This window comes from Euprymna scolopes, chromosome 5 (assembly GCF_053919585.1).
Source record: "Euprymna scolopes isolate OS-2025 chromosome 5, ASM5391958v1, whole genome shotgun sequence".
NCBI classification, from domain to species: domain Eukaryota; kingdom Metazoa; phylum Mollusca; class Cephalopoda; order Sepiida; family Sepiolidae; genus Euprymna; species Euprymna scolopes.
In genome coordinates this window covers 160,898,478-160,915,955 of record NC_136486.1, presented here as the reverse complement: position 1 = coordinate 160,915,955, position 17,478 = coordinate 160,898,478, and the positions used below count along the sequence as shown (strand labels likewise).

Here is a 17,478-nt window from a genome sequence, read left to right as displayed (position 1 = left end):
ACATTCACGCTTTCCATTGGTTTTTCATGATAACAATTTAATATTGATAAATTATAATAAACATGTCCATTACATTCTCTTTTTATCAATAAATATACTTGGTTGATAATTAAAGAACACAATGTTTATTGTAATAAAACTTGTGATCTATAACATCAAATTGTATAAATTAAAGTTTCCTTTCTCAATTGAAACAAACAACATATCCCACACTAAAAATGAGGATTTTACTATTGCCTTTTAGATCATTTTTTAACAATGTTTCTCTTCTTACTTTCAGCATCAGAAAATATAATTTTCTACACGTGTTTCATGCATACCACACAAACGTATATGTGACCAACATTTTACCTCTGATACATTTTTTTCCAATTTCCTTTCACCATTGTCATTATCATTAGTACAGTTTTCGTTTTGTCTTTAAAATGAAGTTGTACATGTTTCTTAATACTTCGAAACCAAATATATCAAAAAATAATTTTTTTCACTTACAAAATTTTCATGATATTTCTTTGACAATCATATTTGTTTTTAATTGAATTCAGCATATGATTCTTACTGCTTTATCACCTTTTATCTTATATTTCTTTTTCTTCATGCCAAATATTTTAAATATCAAATTTTTGCTCATTTCTTAAATTGAATTAAAAAAATGGATTTTTTTATTCCACCAATATTGTATAAGGCTCAATTCCATTGAACACAGTGTTTTATATAGTAAACATCAGCATTTGTTTCTATTTTATTTCAAATACTGTTTCATTTCACTTTCTCGATAATCATTTACATCTTTGGGGTGCAACAGGGAACATGTAGAGTGATATATCAAACATGAATTGGAACTTTATAACAATAGGTATCTAGAATTTCCACATACCAGTGTGGATAGTTTTAAATATTTACAAACTTACAATTTACACACTATAAACAAATGTATCTTTTTTTCTTTTCTTTGCTTATTTCTCGAACCTAAACTTATCATTAACTAAACCTAAACTTTGTTTACTGCATTTTGTGTATATATTTTATAATGGGTGAAATAAACAAAACTTAATTTGGCTAATATCATTTGTAGTGGCATGCACTATTGACATATATAAAATCACAGGTGACAATCCTTGATTCCAGTTTCGTATAAGCACAAAATATCTATCATTATTTCGATTTGTTGTTCATGATAAAAATTTAATATTGATACATTGTAATAAACATTTCAATTGCTTTTATCTTTTTATCAATACATATACTTGGTTGATAATTAGAGGACACAACTAACCCTATACTTTGCTTTACTTTGTTTTGTATATATATTTTGTATTGTGTGGAATTAACAAAGATTCATATGCAGGAATCTGTTGATACATTCCAAGAATCCCAATGCGACCAACAAACTTGAAAGACTACAATTTCTTTTTACTATGACCAATAAGAAAGCTCAAGGACTAAGTTGTTGGACTCATCCTGATCACCATTTTAAATTATTGTTAACAGTAAGTTTAACATTTTAAGTACAGAATAATATTTCTTTTGATATTTATAAATTACTATTTTCTGTGACAGATGTTACTTTTTCAATATTGATTGTACCCTCTTTTGTGTTTTTACATTTTGCATACAATAATATTAAGCACACCATACCAAGACCACTATTTCACCATCTAATAAACTGCCTACCAAGACCAATGTTTTCAAGTGACAATGGAGAGTATTCATGTTATGTTTCACACTTTTATGTTTTGAAATATTTTGCTGCTTAATATCAAATTCAGCAGATGAGTTCTTTCTTATGCATCAAACAATTACATTTTCTGATATTCATTCAAACTAATTATTGAAAATCAATTTCATATTTTATTTACTAAAATATTACTATGCTTGATTTCATCAAGTGGTGCGAATCTGTTTTTTACACTAACAATGTGCACATTTTTTGAAGAATAAAGTTGTTTTTTTTTTAAGGTGGTGAAGGTGATCCGGGGAGTGTTTTTTTTTTTTTTTTTTTTTCAAAAAAGGTACTTTTTACGAATGGGTATCCAAGAAACATTCAGTATTTTGTCAGAAATTAAGATTTTCATTGAGGACTCTCAATACTATCAGAAATGACCAATCTACACAATACAAACTAACTGTTTTGTTGGCTTTTTATTCTAACTCCAAACTAACCCATAACTACATATTGCTTTTATTTTGCAAATTTGATTTCCTTTAGTTTATATTGTGTAGCTGAATCAGAAATTGATTTAACTTTTGTCATTTGTAATTAACATGCTTTCAGCGCAATTACTACAGTGTAATCACACATGATATACCAAAATAAAAACACTTCAGATAAAGTCTTCTTACATAGAATTCAGTTTCTTACATGACATCTGATGAAGTCAGTACAAACGTTACAAACTAATACTTGAAAAACAATTTGACATTTACTGTACTACAATATCATATTTGTATAGAAGTAGAAATCTGGATACCTATTCTGATACCTAATAAAAGAAAGGACACTCTTTGGGGCGGATTTTGATGATAACAAGTCACTAATAAGAAATTATAATAAACATTGAAATAATTTAAGAATTTTACCAAAATAAAATTGCATGGTAATCACCCAATTTCTGCCACAAAATTTTAATTGGCAAAACTCATAAACAGAAAATATATATTTTCTAATTTCATCTTTTTTTTTTACATAATCTGATTTGATGTTTTCCTAAATATTCAAATCACTATTTTTTTGCTGCTTAATATCAAATACAGCAAATGAGTTATTTTTTATGCATCAAACAATTACATTTTCTCATTCATCCAAACTAATCACTGAACATCAATTTCATATTTTCTTCACTAAAATATTACTGTGCTTGATGTCATCAAGTAGAGCGGATCATTTTTTTTTCATTTGTTCACACATTTTTCCAATTTATATATATTTTGTCTAAGATTCCTAGCCTATGTCATTGCATACCAATCTGTTTATTAAAGGTTAAGGTTCACTGTAAACACATACGTTACACCAAAATAAAAACGCTTCAGATAATGTCTTGATATTCAATTAAGTTTCTCACATGACATCTTATGAAGTTAGTAGAAATGTTACAGACTTTTGAATCTCAAACACTTTCAATACTGTGCACTGATATTTTCTTTTTTGGAATATAAGCACATTCATGATTTTTTTTACAAACGCCAACAAATGTCACATTTTGTAGCAATGTACTGAAACAATTATAAAAATAGGTATCTAGGAAAAGGCCACTACATATGTTATAAATTCCAAATTTCCACAACCTGGCAAATACTGGTACACGCTAGCAAATTTAGATTTGTAATTACAGAATATGATTCTAATTTTTTCCTTTGCTCTTTATTCTAACACTACACTAAGTTCACTGTTTTATTTCGCTACAGTTGATATTGTGTAGAACAATAAGAAAATCATAGTGAACAATGCATTCAACAAAATTTCACACACATTTCTAGATACCTATATCTAATAAGTTCAAAAGAAAGGACACACTTAGGGAGGTATTTTGGTGGTCAAGTCACTAAATAGAGATTAGCTGGTTTCCCGGCATAGCCCAAGATGTAATAAAGATTGACTGAAATACATGTTCTAGCTGGTTTCTAGGCGTTGCCAGGGATGTAATATAGACACATTATGTTGTATATTACCTGTTCTCTTCTCCCTAAGGTAAAACAATTTCATGTACATGCTGTAAATTACCTACACTAGGGATAAAACATGAACAATACCAGTCCTAGGGTAGATAAAACAAATAATACATAGAGATGAAAGATTCCTCTCCCCTAAGAATAAAACATATATTCAATATCTGCTTTTGTTTTTTCATTGTTTATACGGTCCCGAGCAACGCCGGGTAGCCCTGCTAGTCTATATATATAAAAGGCAAAAATCGGTGTGTATGTATGTATGTATGTATGTATGTTTGTTTGTAACGCTAAAACTTTTGAAAGACGGAACCAGAGTTGACAAATTTGGTATCATATTGCACCTTGATCACCCGGATGACAAATATCGAAATTTCACGTCAAACGGACCAGTAGAAAGGGGTCAACTGATCGTTTTTCTCCTAGGGGGGCCCCCCAAAAAACCTGTCATTTTAACGTTATTCAATACGTGTCACGTGACGTGACGTCAGCTCAAACTTTTGACAGACACAACCAAAGTTGACAAATTATGTATCATATTGAACCTTGATCACCCGCATGACAAATATCGAAATTCCACACCAAACGGACCATTAAAAGGGGGTGAACTGATCATTTCTCTCCTAGGGGGGCCCCCCAAAAAACCTGTCATTTTAATGTTAATATTACATAATCCAAAAACGCTTAGTCATGTCACGTGACGTGACGTCAACATCCAGTAATGGCGAACAAATGTAAACAAACACTTTGTTTTACCGATACTTTTGTAATTTCTCTTCTGCTTTGTTCTAGAGATTATTAAACTCCATGACAATGTCTCCAACGTATTTAACTGGTTAAAAATAGTATTTATACAAGAGTTTTAACGAAAAATATCAGGAAAAAATGTACAGGAATAAAAAAAAATTCAGCTTTCAAAATATTCGTCGATAAAAAAACCGATCTTTATATTTACGCTAGCCATTTTGTATATTACCACGTGACCTGCTATCTCTTAAACTGGAGGGGGGGATCCACTTGAATCCAACAAAACCAGTAATTTTTTTTTTCTATTATATATACATCATTTTCTATAAAATTAAGTGTAGACTTTATAATTAAAACAAAAAATGTTATTCATACTAAAAAAAAAAAACGCTTAGTCATGTCACGTGACGTGACGTCAACATCCACTAATGGCGAACAATTGTACCTATTTACTATGCCTCCCCACGGGACAGAGTTAGACACCAGGGTCGTTTTTTAACGTGGAGAAAAGGTACAAAAATAAAAATTGTCTCAGTCGTGGAGGAATTCTCCTCCACCGAAAGAGAACAAGAAATAGAAGTGCAGCATCTGAAGAACAGATACTACACTTTGATCTTGACCAAAAGGCCAAGAATGCGAACAATTGTAAATAACTTTTTTCACAAAACCAACACCGTCTTTCTTTTTTTTTCTCTCTCTTTCTCTCTCTCACCCACTTACTCTTCCCTCTCTCTCACCCTCTTTCTCTTGACGTCACACCACTGTTAAACTGTGGGGGGGGGAACACATTCCCAGGCATTATCTCCTATAGATGCACATTTTATTAGAAATTCAGCTTTCAAAATATTAGACGATAATAAAAATATAAAACCAACACCCTCTTTCTCTTTTCTCTCTCTCTCACCAACTTACTCTTCTCTCTCTCTCACCCTCTTTCTCTTGACCTCCTACTACTGTTAAACTGTGTGTGTGTGTGTGGGGGGGGAAGAGGCAGCTTGAAAACCAACAAAAACAGTGCACAGTTTCCCAAGCATTTGGGGTGGGAAGGGGGGGAAGAAGCCGAGCGCACAGTTTCGTGTGAGAGAGAGAGAACAATTCTCAACCTATATACTCAACAAATTTTTTATCTACAGATTTGAAAGTTTGTATATAGGGTATTCAGACATATGGAAATATATCTAGCATAATCTATCTATTATATCTATAAAAGTGAAAATGTGTGTGTGTGTGAGGTAGCCAGAGAGAGAGAGAGAGAGAGAGACAACAATTCTCAACCTATATATTCAATACATTTTTTATCTACAGATTTGAAAATTTGTATATAGGGTATTCAGACATATGGAAATATATCTAGCATAATCTATCTATTATATCTATAAAAGTGAAAATGTGTGTGTGTGTGTGTGTGTGTGTGTGTGTGTGTGTGTGCGTAAGAGAGAGAGAGAACAATTCTCAACCTATATACTCAACGTATTTTTATCTACGGATTTTAAACTTTGTATATAGGGTATTCAGACATATAGAAATATATCTAGCATAATCTATACATTATATCTATAAAAGTGAGAATGTGAGTGTGTGAGAGAGAGAGAACAATTCTCAACCTATATATTCAACAAATTTTTTACCTACAGATTTGAAAATTTGTATATTGGGTATTCAGACATATGGAAATATATCTAGCATAATCGATCTATTATATCTATAAAAGTCAGAATGTTTGCGTGTGGTTGTGTGTGTAAGGTTGCGAGAGAGAGAGAGAGAACAATTCTCAACCTATCTATTCAATAAATTTGTTATCTACAGATTTGACCATTTGTATATAGGGTATTCAGACATATGGAAATATATCCAGCATAATCTATCTATTATATCCATAAAAGTGAGAATGTGTGCGTGAGAGAGAGAGAGAGAGAGAGAGAGAGAGAGAGTAAGTACAATTCTCACCCTATATATTCAACAAATTTTTATCTACCGATTAGAAAATTTGTATATAGGGTATTCAGACATATGGAAATATATCTAGCATAATCTATCTATTATATCTAGAAAAGTGAGAATGTGTGTGAAAGAGAGAGAGAGAAGAGAGAGAGAGAGAACAATTCTCAACCTATATATTCAACTAATTTTTATGTACAGATCTGAAAATTTGTATACAGGGTATTCAGACATATGGAAATATATCTAGCATAATCTATTATATCTATAAAAGGTAGAATGTGTGTGTGTGTGTGTGAGTGAGTGAGAGAGAGAGAGAGAGAGAGAGAGAACAATTCTCAACCTATATACTCAACAAATTTTTTATCTACATATTAGAAAATTTGGATATAGGGTATTCAGACGTATGGAAATATATCTAGCATAATCTATCTATTATATCTATAAAAGTGAGAATGTGTGTGTGAGAGAGAGAGAAAGAGAGAGAGAGAGAACAATTATCAACCTATATATTCAACTAATTTTTTATCTACAGATTTGAAAATGTGTATATTGGGTATTCAGACATATGTAAATATATCTGGCATAATCTATGTATTATATCTATAAAAGTGTGAATGTGAGTGATGGAAAGAGCAAAAAATTCTCAACCTATATAACCTATAAAAGTGAGAATATGTGTGAGAGAGAGAGAGAGAGAACAATTCTCAACCTATATATTCCACACATTTTTGGGCACAGATTTGGAAATTTGTATATAGGGTAGGCAGACATATAGAAATATATCTAGCATAATCTATCTATTATATCTATAAAAGTGAGAACTTGTGTGTGTGTGAGAGAGAGAGAGAACAATTCTTAACCTACATACTCAACAAATTTTTTACCTACAGTTTAGTAAATTTGTATATAGGGTATTCAGACATATGGAAATATATCTAGCATAATCTATCTATTATAACTACAAAAGTTAGAATGTGTGTATGAGAGAGAGAGAGAACAATTCTAAACCTATATATTCAACAAATTTTTTATCTACAGATTTGAAACTTTGTATATAGGGTATTCAGACATATGGAAATATATCTAGCATAATCTATTATATCTATAAAAGTGAGAATGTGTGTGTGTGTGAGAGAGAGAGAGAGAGAGAGAGAGAACAATTCTCAACCCATATACTCAACAAATTCTTTATCTACAGATTTTAAAATTTGTATATAGCGTATTCATACAAATAGAAATATATCTAGGATAATCTTTCTATAATATCTATAAAAGTGAGAAAGTGTGTGTGTGTGAGCGAGAGAGAGAGAGAGAGAGAGAGAGAACAGTTCTCAACCTATACATTCAACAAATTTTTATATATAGGGTATTCAGAAATATCGAAATATATCTAGCATAATCTATTATATCTTTAAAAGTTAGAATGTGTGTGTGTGAGAGATAGAGAGAACAATTCTCAACCTATGCACTCTACAAATTTTTTATCTACAAATTAGAAAATTTGTATATAGGGTATTCACACATATGGAAATATATCTAGCATAATCTATCTATTATATCTATAAAAGTTAGAATGTGTGTGTGAGGTAGCCAGAGAGAGAGAGAGAGAGAGTAAGAACAATTTTCAACCTATATATTCAACAAATATTTGATCTACAGATTAGAAAATTTGTATATAGTGTATTCAGACATATGGAAATATATCTAGCATAATCTATCTATTATATCTATAAAATTGAGAATGTGTGTGTGAGAGAGAGAGAACAATTTTCAACCTATATACTCAACAAATTTTTTTATCTACAGATTTGAAAATTTGTATATAGGGTATTCAGACATATGGAAATATATCTAGAGTAATCTATCTATTATATCTATAAAAGTGAGAATGCGTGTGTGTGTGAGAGAGAGCGACACAGAACAATTCTCAACCTATATATTCAACAAATTTTTTTATGTACAGATCTGAAATATCACATTTGTATAGAAGTAGAAATCTTGATACCTACTCTGATACCTAATAAAAGAAAGGACACTCTTTAGGGCGGATTTTGATTATAACAAGTCACTAATTAGAAATTATAATAAACATTCTAATAATTTAAGAATTTTACCAAAATAAAATTGCATGGTAATCACCCAATTTCTGCCACAAAATTTTGATTGGCAGAACTCATAAACATAAAATATATATTTTCTAATTTCATCTTTTTTTTTCTTTTTACATAATCTGGTTTGATGTTTTCCCAAATATTCAAATCACTATATTTTGCTGCTTAATATCAAATACAGCAACTGAGTTATTTTTATGCATCAAACAATTACATTTTCTCATTCATCCAAACTAATCACTGAACATCAATTTCATATTTTCTTCACTAAAATATTACTGTGCTTGATGTCATCAAGTGGAGCGGATCATTTTTTTTTCATTTGTTCACATATTTTTCCAATTTATATATATTTTAAAGATTCTTAGCCTATGTCATTGCATACCAATCTGTTTATTAAAAGTTAAGGTTCACTGTAAACACATATGTTACACCAAAATAAAAACGCTTCAGATAATGTCTTGATATTCAATTCAGTTTCTCACATGACATCTTATGAAGTTAGTAGAAATGTTACAGACTTTTGAATCTCAAACACTTTCAATACTGTGCACTGATATTTTCTTTTTTGCAATATAAGCACATTCATGATTTTTTTTACAAACGTTAAAAACTTTCACATTGTGTAGCAATATACTGAAACAATTATAAAAATATTTGTTTTTATTTTGAATGATGCAGGGCATCTGAAGAGAGATTTTTCTAACAAAATGAAAGTATAATTTTTAGCAATAGGTATCTAGGAAAAGGCCACTACATATGTTATAAGTTCCAAATTTCCACAACCTGGCAAATACTGGAACATGCTAGCAAATTTAGATTTGCAATTACAAAATATGATTCTAATTTTTTCCTTTGCTCTTTATTCTAACACTACACTAAGTTTACTGTGTTATTTCGCTACAGTTGATATTGTGTAGAACAATAAGAAAATCATAGTGAACAATGCATTCAACAAAATTTCACACACATTTCTAGATACCTATATCTAATAAGTTCAAAAGAAAGGACACACTTAGGGAGGTATTTTGGTGGTCAAGTCACTAATAAGAGATTAGCTGGTTTCCCGGCATAGCCCAGGATATAATAAAGATTGACTGAAATACATGTTCTAGCTGGTTTCTAGGCGTTGCCAGGGATGTAATATAGACACATTATGTTGTATATTACCTGTTCTCTTCTCCCTAAGGTAAAACAATTTCATATACATGCTGTAAATTACCTATGCTAGGGATAAAACATGAACAATATCAGTCCTAGGGTAGATAAAACAAATAATACATAGAGATGAAAGATTCCTCTCCCCTAAGAATCAAACATATGTTCAATATCTGCTTTTGTTTTTTCATTGTTTATACGGTCCCGAGCAACGCCGGGTAGCCCTGCTAGTAATATATAAAAGGCAAAAATCGGTGTGTATGTATGTATGTATGTATGTATGTTTGTTTGTAACGCTAAAACTTTTGACAGACACAACCAAAGTTGACAAATTAGGTATCATATTGCACCTTGATCACCCGCATGACAAATATCGAAATTTCACATCAAACGGACAATTAGAAGGGGGTGAACTGATCATTTTTCTCCCAGGGGGGGCCCCCCAAAAAACTTTCATTTTAACGTTATTCAATACGTGTCACGTGACGTGACGTCAGCTCAAACTTTTGACAGACACAACCAAAGTTGACAAATTAGGTATCATATTGAACCTTGATCACCCGCATGACAAATATCGAAATTTCACACCAAACGGACCATTAAAAGGGGGTGAACTGATCATTTCTCTCCCAGGGGGGCCCCCAAAAAAACCTGTCATTTTAATGTTAATATTACGTAATCCAAAAACGCTTAGTCATGTCACGTGACGTGACGTCAACATCCAGTAATGGCGAACAAATGTAAATAAAAACTTTGTTTTACCGATACTTTTGTAATTTCTCTTCTGCTTTGTTCTATAGATTATTAAACTCCATGACAATGTCTCCAACGTAATTAACTGGTTAAAAATAGTATTTATACAGGAGTTTTAACGAAAAATGTCAGGAAAAAATGTACAGGAATAAAAAAAATTCAGCTTTCAAAATATTCGTCGATAAAAAAACCGATCTTTATATTTACGCTAGCCATTTTGTATATTACCACGTGACCTGCTATCTCTTAAACTGGAGGGGGGGATCCATTTGAATCCAACAAAACCAGTAATTTTTTTTTCTATTATATATACATTATTTTCTATAAAATTAATTGTAGACTTTATAATTAAAACAAAAAATGTTATTCATACTAAAAAAAAAAAAAGCGCTTAGTCATGTCACGTGACGTGACGTCAACATCCACTAATGGCGAACAATTGTAAATAACAACTTTTTTCACAAAACCAACACCGTCTTTCTTTTTTCTCTCTCTCTTTCTCTCTCTCTCTCACCCACTTTCTCTTCCCTCTCTCTCACCCTCTTTCTCTTGACGTCACACCACTGTTAAACTGTGGGGGGGGGGGGGGAAGAGGCAGCTTCAAACCAACAAAAACAGTGCACACATTCCCAGGCATTATCTCCTATAGATGCACATTTTATTAGAAATTCAGCTTTCAAAATATTAGACGATAATAAAAATATCGTTATATTTATGGTAGAAAATAAATAGCCATTTTGTATATTACCACGTGACCTCATACCTCTTAAACTGGAAGGGGGGAGGAGAGGAGGCCGCTTCAAAACCAACACCGTCTTTCTCTTTTCTCTCTCTCTCACTCACCCACTTACTCTTCTCTCTCTCACCCACTGTTAAACTGGGGGGGGGGGGAAGAGGCAGCTTCAAAACCAACACCCTCTTTCTCTTTTCTCTCTCTCTCACCAACTTACTCTTCTCTCTCTCTCACCCTCTTTCTCTTGACCTCCTACTACTGTTAAACTGTGTGTGTGGGGGGGGAAGAGGCAGCTTGAAAACCAACAAAAACAGTGCACAGTTTCCCAAGCATTTGGGGTGGGGGGACGACACTAGAACCGCTTTTGTGGGGGGAAGGGGGGGAAGAAGCCGAGTGCACAGTTTCCCAAGCATTACCTCCTACTAAAAAAAGATGCACACTTTATATTTACTTAGTGGGGTGGGGGGAAGAGAATGACACCGCTTTTGTGGGGGAGGGGGGGGAATAGGCCGAGTGCACAGTTTCCCAAGCATTACCTCCTATTAAAAAAAGATGCACACTTTATATTTGAGTGTATGTGAGAGAGAGAGAGCAATTCTCAACCTATATACTCAACAAATTTTTTATCTACAGATTTGAAAGTTTGTATATAGGGTATTCAGACATATGGAAATATATCTAGCATAATCTATCTATTATATCTATAAAAGTGAAAATGTGTGTGTGTGTGAGGTAGCCAGAGAGAGAGAGAGAGAGAGAGAGAGACAACAATTCTCAACCTATATATTCAATACATTTTTTATCTACAGATTTGAAAATTTGTATATAGGGTATTCAGACATATGGAAATATATCTAGCATAATCTATCTATTATATCTATAAAAGTGAAAATGTGTGCGTGTGTGTGTGTGTGTGTGTGTGTGTAAGAGAGAGAGAGAACAATTCTCAACCTATATACTCAACGTATTTTTATCTACGGATTTTAAACTTTGTATATAGGGTATTCAGACATATAGAAATATATCTAGCATAATCTATACATTATATCTATAAAAGTGAGAATGTGAGTGTGTGAGAGAGAGAACAATTCTCAACCTATATATTCAACAAATTTTTTATCTACAGATTTGAAAATTTGTATATTGGGTATTCAGACATATGGAAATATATCTAGCATAATCGATCTATTATATCTATAAAAGTCAGAATGTTTGCGTGTGGTTGTGTGTGTAAGGTTGCGAGAGAGAGAGAGAACAATTCTCAACCTATCTATTCAATAAATTTGTTATCTACAGATTTGACCATTTGTATATAGGGTATTCAGACATATGGAAATATATCCAGCATAATCTATCTATTATATCCATAAAAGTGAGAATGTGTGCGTGAGAGAGAGAGTAAGTACAATTCTCACCCTATATATTCAACAAATTTTTTATCTACCGATTAGAAAATTTGTATATAGGGTATTCAGACATATGGAAATATATCTAGCATAATCTATCTATTATATCTATAAAAGTGAGAATGTGTGTGAAAGAGAGAGAGAAGAGAGAGAGAGAGAACAATTCTCAACCTATATATTCAACTAATTTTTATGTACAGATCTGAAAATTTGTATACAGGGTATTCAGACATATGGAAATATATCTAGCATAATCTATTATATCTATAAAAGGTAGAATGTGTGTGTGTGTGTGTGTGTGAGTGAGTGAGAGAGAGAGAACAATTCTCAACCTATATACTCAACAAATTTTGTATCTACAGATTTGATAATTTGTATATAGGGTATTCAGACATAAGGAAATATATCTAGCATAATCTATCTATTATATCTATAAAAGTGAGAATGTGTGTGTGAGAGAGAGAGAGAGAACAATTCTCAACCTATATATTCAACAAATTCTATCTTTACAGATTTGAAAATTTGTATATAGGGTATTCAGACATTTGGAAATATATCTAGCATAATCTATTATATCTATAAAAGTGAGAATGTGTGTGTGAGAGAGAGAGAAAGAACAATTCTCAACCTATATACTCAACAAATTTTTTATCTACAGATTTAAAAATTTGTATATAGGGTATTCAGACATATAGAAATATATCTAGCATAACCTATCTATTATATCTATAAAATGACCATGTGTGTGTGTGTGAGAGAGAGAGAGTCAGAGAGAGAGAGAGAGAACAATTTTCAGCCTATATATTCAACACATTTTTTATCTACAGATTTGACAATTTGTATATAGGGTATTCAGACATATAGCAATATATCTTGCATATTCTATCTATTATATCAATAAATGTGAGAATGTGTATGTGTGTGTGTGTGAGAAAGAGAGAGAGAGAGAGAGAAAGAGAGGAAGGAAAATTCTCACCCTATATATTCAACAAATTTTTTATCTACATATTAGAAAATTTGGATATAGGGTATTCAGACGTATGGAAATATATCTAGCATAATCTATCTATTATATCTATAAAAGTGAGAATGTGTGTGTGAGAGAGAGAGAAAGAGAGAGAGAGAGAGAACAATTCTCAACCTATATATTCAACTAATTTTTTAGCTACAGATTTGAAAATGTGTATATTGGGTATTCAGACATATGTAAATATATCTGGCATAATCTATGTATTATATCTATAAAAGTGTGAATGTGAGTGATGGAAAGAGCAAAAAATTCTCAACCTATATTTACAACAAATTGTTTATCTACAGATTTGAAAATGTGTATGTAGGGTATTCAGACATATGGAAATATATCTAGCATAATCTATTATATCTATAAAAGGTAGAATGTGTGTGTGTGTGTGTGTGTGTGTGTAGGTGTGTGTGAGAGAGAACAATTCTCAACCTATATACTCAACAAATTTTTTATCTACAGATTTGAAATTTTGTATATAGGGTATTCAGACATATAGAAATATATCTAGCATAATCTTTCTATTATATCTATAAAAGTGAGAATATGTGTGAGAGAGAGAGAGAGAGAGAGAACAATTCTCAACCTATATATTCCACACATTTTTGGGTACAGATTTGAAAATTTGTATATAGGGTAGGCAGACATATAGAAATATATCTAGCATAATCTATCTATTATATCTATAAAAGTGAGAACTTGTGTGTGTGTGTGTGAGAGAGAGAGAGAGAGAGAACAATTCTTAACCTACATACTCAACAAATTTTTTACCTACAGCTTAGAAAATTTGTATATAGGGTATTCAGACATATGGAAATATATCTAGCATAATGTATCTATTATAACTACAAAAGTCAGAATGTGTGTGTGAGAGAGAGAGAGAACAATTCTAAACCTATATATTCAACAAATTTTTTATCTACAGATTTGAAAATTTGTATATAGGGTATTCAGACATATGGAAATATATCTAGCATAATCTATCTATTTTATCTATAAAAGTGAGAATGTGTGTGTGTGTGAGATAGCGAGAGAGAGAGAGAGAGAGAAAAAGAGAGAGACAGAAAAATTCTCAACCGATACATTCAACAAATTTTTTATCCACAGATTTGAACATTTGTATATAGGGTGTTCAGACATATAGAAATATATCTAGCATAATCTATCTATTATATGTATAAAAGTGAGAATGTGTGTGTGTGTGAGAGAGAGGACAATTCTCAACCTATGTATACAACAAATTTTTTATCTACAGATTTCAAAATTTGTATATTGGGCATTCAGACATATTTCAATATATCTGGCATAATCTGTCTATTATATCTATAAAAGTGAGAATGTGTGGGATAGAGAGAGAGAACAATTCTCAACCTATATATTCAACAAATTTTTTATCTACAGATTTGAAAATTTGTATATAGGGTATTCAGACATATGGAAATATATCTAGCATAATCTATTATATCTATAAAAGTGAGAATGTGTGTGTGTGCCTGTGTGTGTGTGAGAGAGAGAGAGAGAGAGAGAACAATTCTCAACCCATATACTCAACAAATTCTTTATCTACAGATTTTAAAATTTGTATATAGAGTATTCATACAAATAGAAATATATCTAGCATAATCTTTCTATTATATCTATAAAAGTGAGAATGTGTGTATGTGTGTGAGCGAGAGAGAGAGAGAGAGAGAGAGAGAGAGAGAACAGTTCTCAACCTATACATTCAACAAATTCTTTATCTACAGATTTGAAAATTTGAATATAGGGTATTCAGAAATATCGAAATATATCTAGCATAATCTATTATATCTTTAAAAGTTAGAATGTGTGTGTGTGAGAGATAGAGAGAACAATTCTCAACCTATGCACTCTACAAATTTTTTATCTACAAATTAGAAAATTTGTATATAGGGTATTCACACATATGGAAATATATCTAGCATAATCTATCTATTATATCTATAAAAGTTAGAATGTGTGTGTGTGAGGTAGCGAGAGAGAGAGAGAGAGAGAGTAAGAACAATTTTCAACCTATATATTCAACAAATATTTGATCTACAGATTAGAAAATTTGTATATAGGGTATTCAGACATATGGAAATATATCTAGCATAATCTATCTATTATATCTCTAAAATTGAGAATGTGTGTGTGAGAGAGAGAGAACAATTTTCAACCTATATACTCAACAAATTTTTTATCTACAGATTTGAAAATTTGTATATAGGGTATTCAGACATATGGAAATATATCTAGAGTAATCTATCTATTATATCTATAAAAGTGAGAATGCGTGTGTGTGTGACAGAGAGCGACACAGAACAATTTTCAACCTATATACTCAACAAATTTTTTATGTACAGATCTGAAATATCCCATTTGTATAGAAGTAGAAATCTTGATACCTACTCTGATACCTAATAAAAGAAAGGACACTCTTTAGGGCGGATTTTGATTATAACAAGTCACTAATTAGAAATTATAATAAACATTCAAATAATTTAAGAATTTTACCAAAATAAAATTGCATGGTAATCACCCAATTTCTGCCACAAAATTTTGATTGGCAGAACTCATAAACATAAAATATATATTTTCTAATTTCATCTTTTTTTTTCTTTTTACATAATCTGGTTTGATGTTTTCCCAAATATTCAAATCACTATATTTTGCTGCTTAATATCAAATACAGCAACTGAGTTATTTTTATGCATCAAACAATTACATTTTCTGCATTCAACAAAATTTCACACACATTTCTAGATACCTATATCTTATAAGTTTAAAAGAAAGGACACACTTAGGGAGGTATTTTGGTGGTCAAGTCACTAATAAGAGATTAGCTGGTTTCCCGGCATAGCCCAGGATATAATAAAGATTGACTGAAATACATGTTCTAGCTGGTTTCTAGGCGTTGCCAGGGATGTAATATAGACACATTATGTTGTATATTACCTGTTCTCTTCTCCCTAAGGTAAAACAATTTCATATACATGCTGTAAATTACCTATGCTAGGGATAAAACATGAACAATATCAGTCCTAGGGTAGATAAAACAAATAATACATAGAGATGAAAGATTCCTCTCCCCTAAGAATCAAACATATGTTCAATATCTGCTTTTGTTTTTTCATTGTTTATACGGTCCCGAGCAACGCCGGGTAGCCCTGCTAGTAATCTATATATATAAAAGGCAAAAATCGGTGTGTATGTATGTATGTATGTATGTATGTTTGTTTGTAACGCTAAAACTTTTGAAAGACGGAACCAGAGTTGACAAATTTGGTATCATATTGCACCTTGATCACCCGGATGACAAATATCGAAATTTCACGTCAAACGGACCAGTAGAAAGGGGTCAACTGATCGTTTTTCTCCTAGGGGGGCCCCCCAAAAAACCTGTCATTTTAACGTTATTCAATACGTGTCACGTGACGTGACGTCAGCTCAAACTTTTGACAGACACAACCAAAGTTGACAAATTATGTATCATATTGAACCTTGATCACCCGCATGACAAATATCGAAATTCCACACCAAACGGACCATTAAAAGGGGGTGAACTGATCATTTCTCTCCTAGGGGGGGCCCCAAAAAAACCTGTCATTTTAATGTTAATATTACATAATCCAAAAACGCTTAGTCATGTCACGTGACGTGACGTCAACATCCAGTAATGGCGAACAAATGTAAACAAACACTTTGTTTTACCGATACTTTTGTAATTTCTCTTCTGCTTTGTTCTAGAGATTATTAAACTCCATGACAATGTCTCCAACGTATTTAACTGGTTAAAAATAGTATTTATACAAGAGTTTTAACGAAAAATATCAGGAAAAAATGTACAGGAATAAAAAAAAATTCAGCTTTCAAAATATTCGTCGATAAAAAAACCGATCTTTATATTTACGCTAGCCATTTTGTATATTACCACGTGACCTG

The 17,478-nt window shown here is 31.6% G+C and overlaps 1 pseudogene; it reads right to left on the bottom strand.

Moving 5' to 3' along the window:
- Positions 1–4,919: 4,919 nt before the first annotated feature.
- On the bottom strand, positions 4,920–5,053 carry LOC145277227 (U2 spliceosomal RNA; annotated as a pseudogene).
- Between the last annotated feature and the right edge of the window lie 12,425 nt (positions 5,054–17,478).